The 11,815-nt window shown below is 41.4% G+C and overlaps 1 long non-coding RNA gene across 1 annotated transcript in view; it reads left to right on the top strand.

The window, feature by feature from the left end:
• The first annotated feature begins 216 nt into the window (after positions 1-216).
• Positions 217-11,815, top strand: part of LOC117871504 — a 103,329-nt gene continuing 91,730 nt past the window's right edge. Inside the window, exons 1-2 of the long non-coding RNA XR_004644260.1 lie at positions 217-432; positions 10,084-10,133. This is a non-coding gene — a long non-coding RNA (uncharacterized LOC117871504). The remainder of the gene's footprint in view (positions 433-10,083; positions 10,134-11,815) is intronic.

Below are 11,815 nucleotides of genomic sequence, written 5' to 3'. Positions count from 1 at the left end.
CTATTTATGTTTTAAACTGAAGAGTTTATCCTAGATATTCTTGATGTACTCTTGTAGAGAAAATTACACTTTTTATCAAAACCGTAGATTAAGAGGTTTAGAACAATTTGCAAATAACACAGAAACACAAGTAACTTGCTCTCATGTAGGAGGATGTCTTATCACAGCATAACACACAAGCTAAAAATAAACTGGCACTCACAGTTATGGCCTGGATGCACAAAAGATTGCTGCTTGGAATTCTCAGCTGCAAACCCTCTCTTGGTGCTAGAGGCCTACACTGTTAGCAAGAATTGGGGAAGGAACAGGAGATGCTCCCTCATAACTTTTAGCCCAGTGGTTAGGATATGGGAGGAATTTGGTCCAAGTCCCCACTCCTCCTGAAGGCAGGGAGGAGGAAATGGATTTGAACAGGGTTCTGCCACCTCTCAGGTGAGTGCTCTAGTCATTGGGGTTTGGGATATTCTGATTCTCTTCAGTGAAAAAGCTTCAACAGTGGATAAAGAATTAGAATCATTTGAGTAGGGGGAATGGATCCTGGGTCTCCCACATCCCGAGTGAGTGCTCTAGTCACCAGGCTAGATTCATTCTCAGGCTTGTATTTGTGTGTGCATGTGTACACATGTGCTTTCTCTCTCTCTCTCTCTCTCTCTCTCTCTCTCTGATTGTTATTTGGGCCTGAGAGAGTGCTCAAGCATGCCGTTACTGTAGCTAGGTGGTTAGAGCACTTACCTGGAAAGCTAGAGACCCAGCATGCACTTTCCCTGCTCCCAAGAACTTTATCAAGAGTGCATCACCTTGAACAGGAGACACTGAGGAAGCCTATCTGTCAGAATGTCATAGCCCAATGATTACAGTGCTCACCTGAGAGGTGACATATCCCTCATCAAATCCTCCTTTTTCCCCTCTGGTGGAGGGGGAACTTGAACTGGCAGTCTCCTCATCAGGGATATGGTACCCTAACCACTGGGCTAAAAGTTGAGAGAAGTCCTCCTCCAGCTGTTTTATACAAACTTTTCTGAGGGGCTTGATCCAGTACGAGTGCTCCAAGGATGCCTACTGGATCAGGCCCCCTACATGATTTAGGCAGTGTAATTTTCTGGCGTGCAATCCAGACCAATGAGATGTTGTCGGTGCCTGCCCTGTAACTGTGGTGCCTTAAATGCTCTGCTGCTGTGTCTCACAGCCTGCATGCTGATGGCCTAGAGACATGCTTGCACTGAATGTCAGTGTGTTAAGCAGCTCTGCTTCAGCAGTTGATTCCAGCAGCCTGCTTGTTACATCCCAGCCACACACTGATATACACCAGTTTTGGTTACACCTGGCAGGATGAGCCCAGCACCCTTCAGTGCCAAATTTCCCCAAAACTATGTGCTCTGCAATGTCCAGCCCTTTCTTGGAAGTCCAATTCGGAAGAATAAGGTTTGTTTGGCCCTTTAAAGCAGATGTTCTCATAACACATTTTTTGGTGGCCTCAGAGGGTGGCCACTAACTCTTGCTGGTGGCCACTCTGATAATTTTTCCTAAAATACTTAATTAACTTTAGAAAAAAATAAAAATAAATATCCACTATATACTCTTCCAAATCATTGTAATGTATGTAGTAGGAAGGCGGTAGGGAAGTACAGTTCTCCATTCAGCACACCCGGACTTTGCTCCTATTCCTCTGTTGGAGTGAGTCAAGGAGCAGGAGCCCCTCACCCTGCTGGGAAGCTGCCAAGCCCTGCAGCAGCCCGGAGCTGTTGAACTGCTGCAGTAGCTACAGCAACTGTCAACAGCAAGTGGGGCCCCAGGTTGGGGAAATGCTGACCCATCTCTCTATCGCTGCCTCCTGTGGCCCTTCAGTAAAAGCCTGCCTCAGGGAAGGTGGGACGGGAACACACTGGCCGCCTCTGGAGTACCACACTCCCCGTATCCCAGCTGGATGGGAGTGCACGAGCTATTAGGGGATCGCCCCAGTGACTGAACACCGCAGCTGCCTTCACTGACAAGCTGTCTCCAGCACCGTGCACACTGACCCCATGTGTATCCAGACATGCTGCCTGGAGCCCCCAAGGAAGCTGTGCAGTCCAGGATGCTGATCCTTGCTGGCAGCACCAGTGCAAATGCTAAGACGATACGTCTCACTGCCTTTGGTTACACCTACTCAGGAGCAACAGCCTGGCACTGCAGGGAGAGGCCACTGCTTTGCTCTCCTCAATATCCACCCATGCTCTGGAGGCTGTTGTGGCTGCAAAAAATCTGCTGGTGACCTCATTTGAGAAATGCTACTTCAAAGAGACAAAAAGTACAGCTTATAACTTTAACTGGAATTAACTATCATCACAGCACTGGATTGATTTAGATTAAAAATAAAACAAGTTTATTAACAAAAAGAGAGAGGATTTTAAGTAATACCAAATATAAAGGATATGGTTAGAAGCAATTAAGTGAAAAACATTTTCTAGAGGGTAAGACTTAAAACAAGCTAGAGCCTTTGTTCAAGGTAGTTTCCTCACCAATCTACCTTCCAGCAAGATCACTGATCACCTTTCTGGTCAGTATCTTCCACAAAGTCCAACGTACTCAGTTCCTTTGAAAGATAACTTGGGTCTTTGCCCCTCTCTTATATAGTCCACTGAACCTTCGAAATGGATCCTTCTGAAGGATAACCCCTAAAGTTAATTGAAACGGTGAGGAAGTTGACATGGAGTCAACTAGTGAAGGAAGTTTCATGCTGGTTTCTTCCCCCACTGGTGTTTGCTAAAATGCAAATTGATCTGTTTCTTGTAATCTCCTCCCATTGCCATGATGCTGAGTGGTTGTCTCCTCCCTTTGTTGGCTTGATGGTCCTGTTTACCTTCTTTGTAAGTTGCATTCCCATTGTCTCCTTAATGTACCTTGGAAGTACCTTCAAGGTGCCAGAACCACATTCCTTTGTCAAGGGTGCATCACTTCAACCCTGCCTGGCAGGCAGAGATTGATACAAATATATTGGAAATTATGGTAACTTTGAATGTGTCCTCTATACATATACCACACAATATTAATGATCAGTGTATTAGCTTTCTATTGATATCTTACATGACATGTTTTAGATACACATTATATATTTAGTGAGTTGGGATCCACTTGACTGGTCAGGCCAGCTGAAACAGTCTACCAGATACCAGTCAGCCTCTTGCACTGGGATGCTGTTAGGGTCAGAGGTAATAAAATGTCTATCTTCCCCTGGTTTGTGAATCTGGATCATAGACAGGAGATAGGTGCCTAAAGGGTTGCAGCAGTGTGCATGCCTGGAGGCAGACACACAGTCACCTACAAGACACACAGTAACTTGTTTACTGTGAAAACTTAGGTGCTGAGTGAGTTTACATGCCACCAAAGCTCAGCAGGAGTTTTGTGCATTGCAGTGGTCCCAAAACTGGGACTTACACACCTAAACCAGGGAATTCAGTGCCTAATTCCTTGTGTGCATTTAGGACTATATCTTTTGTGAACATTATTGTAGAATATAAATAGGGACGTTGGAATTCAGACATATTAGCCTAGTCGTAAGGATGGGCCCAGAAAGTAAACCAATAATCAGAAAACCATCAGGTTTACAGATCACAGCATATGATTAAATAATATTCTCTCTCATGTGGCTTATGGAGAAATCTGTTAAAAACTATTTGTCTCCTTTATTTGGATATCAAGGAATCTACAGATCTGTCAGTAGGTATCAGATTCTAAGTCCTTCCTATCTGAGTTTCCTCCCTGAAGGTCTTTCTTGTATCACATTTGTATAGAAGATGATGCTTCTGTTGCCTCTTGGTGAATTAAAATAGAAATATGGAAGCCATCTTTAGCACAGATGATAGCACTAATTAGTATTTGGTTTTTGTCTTGTCTAGAAGGCTTATTATTTCATTGAAGGCCACAATTTGTTTCACATTCATACTATTTTTTGTCAGAATACATGACAGATTTCAGAGGGAAAGATGTCACATGAATGAATTATTGTGGAGCAAAGCTTTTAATTCAATTACATGACAGCTGCTTGAGAGACTATGAAATTCTAGGTTGCACCAAACTCCCTGAAAGAGTGGATGTTGGCAGAGGAATTTCTAATTAGTTAGAGCTTACATAATATACATTTCCTATCTGTAGTAACGGGTGCAACAAAAAGTTGCACTATGACATTGCACCATAACTCCAATTTAGCTCCCTTGATGATGAGTAAATCTCAAAGGTTCGCTACATGACTGTTATTAACCTTAATAATCTTAGGAACTGATTCTGCACATTTACACTGAGTAGTCCACTGAATTCAATTTATACTACTCAATGGGATCATTAATGTAACCATTACTCAACATAAATAAAAGTAGCAAAATCAGGCCCTTGGTGTGAAATATAAATGTCTTTTTACTATTATATAACCCTCTCTATAACTCTCCTTTGCCGTGATGCCTATAAAAAAAACTTAACAGGCTACTGGTTTGCCTATCATGATGATCAATATTGTCTTATTATTTCCTTGTACTCCCCCCTTCTGTCTGTTTATAGCCATCTGTTAGCTCATACTCTAAGTATCAGGCAAGAGACATTTAGGGGCAGGAACCATCTTTTGGTTCTGTGTCTGTACATCACCTAGCGCCCTGTGGACCTGATCCACGCCTAGGGCTCCTAGCTGCTACGGTAACACAAAGTTTTAGATTTAAATAAGCATATGCCTTGTGCACATCAAAAAGAGAGCTTCAAAAGAACTAGAGGGTAGAACTTCAGCCAGTGAAAAGTGATATAGTTTCATTGAAATTAAATTACACCATATAAGAATTTTGCCCCTCATGTGTATATTCATAGTACATTGTATACACTTAAAACTAAAACAAATCCAGAAAAATTCGTATGAGTTTTTATAATTTATATTAAAACCATCTTATAATACTGAAATCTAATTAAAATTTACCTTCTATTAGTTTGGATATCCTATGTAATTATTTCCAATGTCATCTTTCTATTATATCTTTAAATATTTCTAAACGTCTCTGAGTACTGAAGCTATCATTACAGCATTTTCATCACAAAGTTATGGTTATGTGACAGTTGCATCTTTAGCAAGACTCAGTGATTCTGGCAGGAGATTTATTTCCCCAGGATCAGACAGAACAGAGGTCATATCTCTAAAGAGATATTATCAAGCGTCCTTTCAAAGATTATCTTCCAAAACACGTTGGAAGGGTGATATTAGGGTAATGTGATGAACTGAAGAAAAGTAATTCTATAGGACTGTGAACTCTTCAGGGCAGGCAGGCACTATTTTCCTATGTCTTTGTACAACACTTAGCACAATGGGGCCCTCAGATCACGATCTGGGCCTTTGACTGTTTGCTGCAGTACAAATATATTATACAATCAAAATATACAAAATTTGTTCTGGCATCCTTATACTGCTTCTAATCTTATGACAAAATAAATTGTGGCAAGCCTGAAACCCCTGCTGTCACTTCTGCTCTGAAGTGTGATCTGGAAGCAGAATAATAGGATGCTATAGACAGATTCAAATGCAGTAAATAGTGATACTAGCAAACAACTTGAAGGATCAGCTCATCCCTTTCTTTCTTCACTAGCAAATATGAACAACTGTATGTTTACCAGAGCTAAGTAAGTTTCTTAGGGTGGATAAGGAGGACCATCCTTTATAAAGATAGTCCACTGCATAATTTCACAGTTAATTTTAAACAAGCGTTTAAAATATATTATCAAGCTGTCTAAAGTGGCTCACAGTCATGGATGCCAACTTCAGTGCACACTGTCAAGAAACAGGGCACAAACCGCAAACTGGTTGTGTGTTCTAAACTTAGATTTCACCAAATAAGTATCGAGTGTGAACTCCTCAAGCACTATAGTACCCTAACCATCGAGTCAGTGCATTCCCCTTGTGCACTTCAGTCTGTCTTGCCACCCAGGCCTGCTTACCATTGTGATAGATGGTCCCTCACACCAAAAATTACATTGAGAAGCAGGTTACTGCCAGTCCCAAAGGACCTGTCATTTACCCCAGGTAAGACCCTAGATCTCTCAGCAAAGACAGACTCAAAGAGAATCCTATAACAAACTAAATGTTTATTAAGTAGGAAAAAGAAATTAGTTATTTATAAGGTTAAAGCAAGTAAACATACATCGAGTTAGTTTAGGTTGCAAAGTTGATAGTAGCTGCTATAATATGCAAGCTTTATATGTCCTATAATGCTAACCCAAGCTAAACAGCTGTGGAGCCCTTGCTTATGTTTAGTAACCTTTGCCCCTCAGAGTTCAAGCAACAGAGGAATTCAATTTCTCCTCAACAGGGATGTTTATTCCCTTCCACCAGCATTCAAGCTGCGATTGGATGAGGGCTTATGCACATATACTCTTCAGGATTGTGGGGAAGCAACCAACAAAGTATTTTGACAACTGACATTCCACAATGTCTTGTCTGGTATCTATGGGTCTTCCTTTGCTCGGGTAAAGATAACATCTCTTGTGGTAACCTAGTGTTTCACAATTGACAATCCATCTCTCCTGTCTGTGGGGGTTTACAGTCTCAGAAAACATTTTTTATAGTTAGAGCAAACAATTAAATATTACTTTATAACACAGGATACAGACATTAAAATTAAGATTAATACATGCAGCATCTTAAAAGAATATTTCATAAAGTCTAAACACATTTTATAACTCTAATATCTATTTCAACAATACTAACACACAGGCGAGCTAGACTGGTTTTCATTTATGCATTTGTCAGTATGCAGTGAGGCGAGGGGACTTGGCATGATTTACAGGTGTTACAATTATCACTTAATATCCTCAGTCATAAAATCGGAGGAAAACAAAAGAGATTCAGGATCACTGTCAAATGTTGCAGCCAAATTATTTGGTGTTCTGAATTCCAGTTGTGTTGGGTTCATATTTTCAAAGTGTGATTAAGTTCCTCTCTAATCTAGTAAGTTTGATACTTTTACTGCCCTTTTCAAAAGCCCCATTTGCTCCCCAGTCAGGTTTTCCTGAACTCAGTTCTATCCCATTTGTCTTATTAAGATCAGTGATATGAATGGTGTGCTGTTAGGTTGCTTTTTGGCTCTCATTTTGTAGAAACATGGTCACCTTTAATCTTCTTATGGTAGAAAATTCACCAGAATATGTAGAACTTGCCAAAGATGCAGAATTTTGGTAACAGTCAGGTAGATTGATGTCTAGTCTCATACTGTACTGTGGAGAAATGGAAAACTTCAGTTTTTATGAAAGCATATGTGTAACTTTTCCCTCCATCTTATATGGTTACCCATCACGTATAAAGGTCTTAACTTCTTTCTCTTCTATGGGGGAGATGGGAGACTGGATGAGTGGAAATGTCAGACACTAATATTGAGAGGGCACATATTGATAATAGTCTATGAATATTCTAAGGAGACACCCACATCTGGCCAAGGTTAGCTGACTTGTGCTCATGGGGCTAGGGCTCTGGGGCTATACCATGGCAAGGTAGAGGTTTGTGCTTGAGCCTGGGCTTTAAGACCTTCCACCATTTTGGGAGTCCCCAACCCTGGGCTCCAGCCCAAGCCCAAATGTCTACACTGCAATTTTATAGCCCCACAGCCTGAGCCCCAAGAGCCTGAGTCAACTGAGCTGGGCCATCTGCAGGTGTCTTATTGCAGTGCAAATTGTTGTACCCACCAAGCAAAGTATTAACAACTTCAGCAGAAGTTTATTTACAGTGGAAGTCTCTTTTCCAAGCTGTAGCTGCACACTCTGTAACTCTCCCAGCCTCCTCAACTCCTCCCCCATCCTTCCTGTTTCCTGTCCTTTCAGACTCCCAACAGCCAGTGCTCCCAGTTCTAATAATCACGTGCAGCATCTAAACACCACACAAATGTATCCTAAGGGGGCAAAACCATGCTTGAAAGGTTTGAATGACTGGAACCGTCAGGATCTCTGTGTGGAAGATGGGTGACCCTTGGTAAGCTTGACATGTATGTAGGCTATTTCATTGCTTTATGCTATGTCCTAAAATAAATATACTGTGCTATGGGAAAGCTGACTGGTTACTGGTAATCCTGCCATAGTTTCTGGAAGAAAGCACAACTGCAGACATTGGACTAAAGTCAGACCTGCTGGAATAAGTGCAGTGAATTGCAAGCAGATTGCAGTCTAAGTCCCACAACTGGATGAAGAGGAAGAGAGGTGATGGATAGAGGCCAGAAACTTGAGGGGGTGGAGGCCTCAAGGATGCCACGAAGGACTCAAAGGTGCAGTTACACTGGAGCTGTGACATAAATCCTTGGTCAACATCTTCTAAGATCACAAGACAAGATAAAAGTGGTTATCCTGTGGATTTTTATGTTCAGTTATCTACAGTTTCCCTCACAGTTATCAAAGCAAGAAGGTAGTCATTCCTAGGAGCAGCCACCAGACCCGCAGAAAGTTATCATTATACTAAAATTCCAAATAATGATGTCCCAGTCTAATTTTAAAGTCCCCAGGCACAACTCGTTCATGGCCTGTGTCTCCTGAAGTTATGTGGGGTACCTACATTTTGTTATATTTTTGATGGACATACCTACTCTGCCAAATATTAAAAATAAAACCAGTATCTAGGAGTTGTTAATCTCCCAGCCAGAAAAAAAAAGAGCCACAGTAAAACTAACTCTAAACACAATTCCATTCTTCTACTAAAAATCAGCACTTATCATACCTCCCTTCACAAGAAATCACTAGGCAGACCTAGGTTCAAGTCCTTGCCCTGCCTAATTCAGAGCAAAGTCTTAAATGTTGGTCTCCTACATCCTAGGTGAGTGCCCTAACCAGTAGTCTATTCTGGGCTAGTGTACTCATTGCATTTCAAAAGTTCCCATTTTTGTTCTGCATCAGCTCAAAAATCTTTGAAATCTCAATTTTTTTGTGAAACAGAATTCTTCTTTTTCAACCAGCACTAACCAAAAACCTGCAAAGAGATGGGCTTTGCAGTATGCCTTGAAAGTCAACACATTCCAGGTTATTCAGGCCAAGTGAGGAAGACCTTTCCAAAGTTTAACACCCTTCCCCACAAACTATGGTGAACACCTTGTTGGAAGTAAGGATAACATTTGTGCCACACATATGGTCTATATGTGCTGTGGTTCAGAGTAAGCAGTACCTTTTTGACCTCTCTCCACTCTCTCTCTGGACACCCCTCTCAAGCATTAGACTTGATGGAAGTCCATGACTCACCTGTGTTTAGACTGAGTCTCTTGGTTACACTACTCCTGATCATGAATCGTGTTTCCTCAGTAGCATACAAAATATAAATATCTCCCATGTTCTTCACAATATTGACTGTTCACTATGTGGAATGTGAGAAGAAGGAATACAGGAGCCACACGAATCCTTCCTGTGCATACTGCTGAGCCACTTTCAGTCTCTCTCATCCTCTCAGGTGCTCATGATGAATTCTTATACATTTGGAATATGCATGACTCCCCACAGGGTCAATACTATCATATAATCATTCCCGTCTGGGAACTAATGAGCTATGTTGAAAATCTAGCCATCCCAGGAGATCAGTTGAAGCTGTAGCACAGAATGGAATTCATCCTACAAGCTGAGCCTGGGGCTATTGTAAGGCACCAAGATTGTATATTATGTTTTATATCATGTCTTACAGCTTTGGTTGTGGCCCCTGTGCTGCATTGTAAATGACTTCATATTAACAGGTTGTTTTAATACCGTGTACTATGGCTCTTGGATGCCAAAAATTATTCATATTCAGTCAACAAGGACAGAAATTTCTGTCAAACTGATATTTTCTATTGGCTCTAATGGCGTTTATATCCTGTCAGTATTTGTCATAACTCTTGGTTATTTTTCATTTAGTGCACTGTAACCCAAGTGAGGCTTACAACGGGCTACAAACAATGTTAATGAAAAGTTATTTTCTCTTACTGGCTATTGTAAAAGCTATTCACAAATTACATATCCAACTGCTGTTTCAAAAATCTGTGTGGGCTAGTACTCTGCATTGTGTTCAGTTCTCTAGACAGATGTTTAGTTCCTGTGCAGTCTCATTATGAAGTTAATTAGTGCTTTTCTCCATTGCAGCCTAAAAGAAGTCAATGAAAATTACCAATGGCTGGAAGAGAGACACAAAGGTAATTCAGTCACTTAAAAATAAAGATCCTGCAAGATGTTTAAAGGTCCAGAGGATGTGACTTCAGGCTGACAGTTACTGAATGTTTTAAACTGAAAGCAGTTCCTGGAATATGATGTTCCTATGCACCCAGTTCTGTGACTTTTGAGCAAAGGTATATCATAAAACATCAATTTTTAGGGCTGTAAGTGTACATTTGGTACTTTTGTATACTCTTGGCAAGAAAATGTGATTGTCTTTTTGCAGGTATTATGGTGGTGCCCTAGAACTACATAGTCAAGAAACTTGCACTTAACACAGGAGTAAATCTCTCATTTTTATACTCTAAAGATTAAATCTAGTCTCCAAATTTAATATTCTCACTGTTCACTGACCCATGTAATTTTCCATTTATATATTTAGTTGTCTAGCAAAATAATTTTTTTCAAAATGAGCTCTTTTGAAATTCCCTCCAAAAATATAAGGCAGGGCAGGGATACGGCTTCTTTAGCTTAAATAACCACAGAAACAAAGTCCAGATGTCTCACACACATTTATTCTGTAATGTCTGACATAGGCCACCATTTTAATTATAAATGCCAACACAAGCAGTTATTTCCATTATTTGTTCAGAATTTAATTTATCACTGCAAGGAAAAGCCAATAGTCAAGTTCAGCCTCCCCCCACCCAGCTGCCATTCCCCAATTCACCTTGAATTGTTCCTTGAAATTTGTTAACTACTTATGTTAAACAATCTGTTCCATCTTATATTTAGCTGTGAGTCTCTGAATAAGCTCTCTCAGACCTGAAGAAGAGCTCTGTGTAGGTCAGGGTTCGGCAACCTTTGGCACGCAGCCCTCCAGTGTAAGCACCCTGGCGGGCCAGACTAGTTTGTTTACTTGCCGCTTCCACAGGTTCGGCCGATCACGGCTCCCACTCCCACTGCTCCAGGCCAATGGGGGTGGCAGAAATGGGTGGCCAGCTCATCCCTCGGCCCGCACCACTTCCTGCAGCCCCCATTTTCCTGGGACAGCGAACCACTGCCAGTGGGAGCCGCGATCGGCCGAACCTGCAGGCACAGCAGGCAAACAAACTGGCTCAGCCCACCAGGGTGCTTACCCTGGCAGGCCACATGCCAAAGGTTGCCGATCCCTGGTGTAGCTCAAAAGCTTGTCTCTCTCACCGACAGAAGTTGGTCCAATAAAAGATATTACCTCACCCACCTTGTATCTCTAAATCACCTTTGTCAGGCTATTTGGGCATAAGCTTTCGTGGGCTAAAACCCACTTCATCAGATGCATGGAGTGGAAAATACAGAGGCAGGTATAAATACACAACACATGAAATGATGGGAGTTGCCTTACCAAGGGGGGAGGGGGTAAGTGCTAATGAGCCACTTCAATTAAGGTGAAAGTGGGCTATTCTCAACAGTTGACAAGAAAGGGTGAATTCCAAGGGAGGAAAAAATCACTTTTGTAGTGCTAATGAGGCTAATGTAATCAAAGTGGCCCATTTCAACCAGTTGACAAGAAGGTGTGAGTGTCAGCAGGGGGAAATTCATTTTTGTAGTAACCCATCCACTCCTACTCTTTATTCAGGCCTAATTTGATGGTGTCCAGTTTGAAAATTAACCCCAGTTCTGCAGTTTCTCGTTGGAGTCTGTTTTTGAAGTTTTTTGTTGTTGTTGAAGAATTGCCACTTTT

Source organism: Trachemys scripta, chromosome 1 (assembly GCF_013100865.1).
Source record: "Trachemys scripta elegans isolate TJP31775 chromosome 1, CAS_Tse_1.0, whole genome shotgun sequence".
Lineage (NCBI taxonomy): Eukaryota > Metazoa > Chordata > Testudines > Emydidae > Trachemys > Trachemys scripta.
Note: the sequence above shows the minus strand (reverse complement) of the source record. Positions and strands in the feature narration are given on the sequence as shown.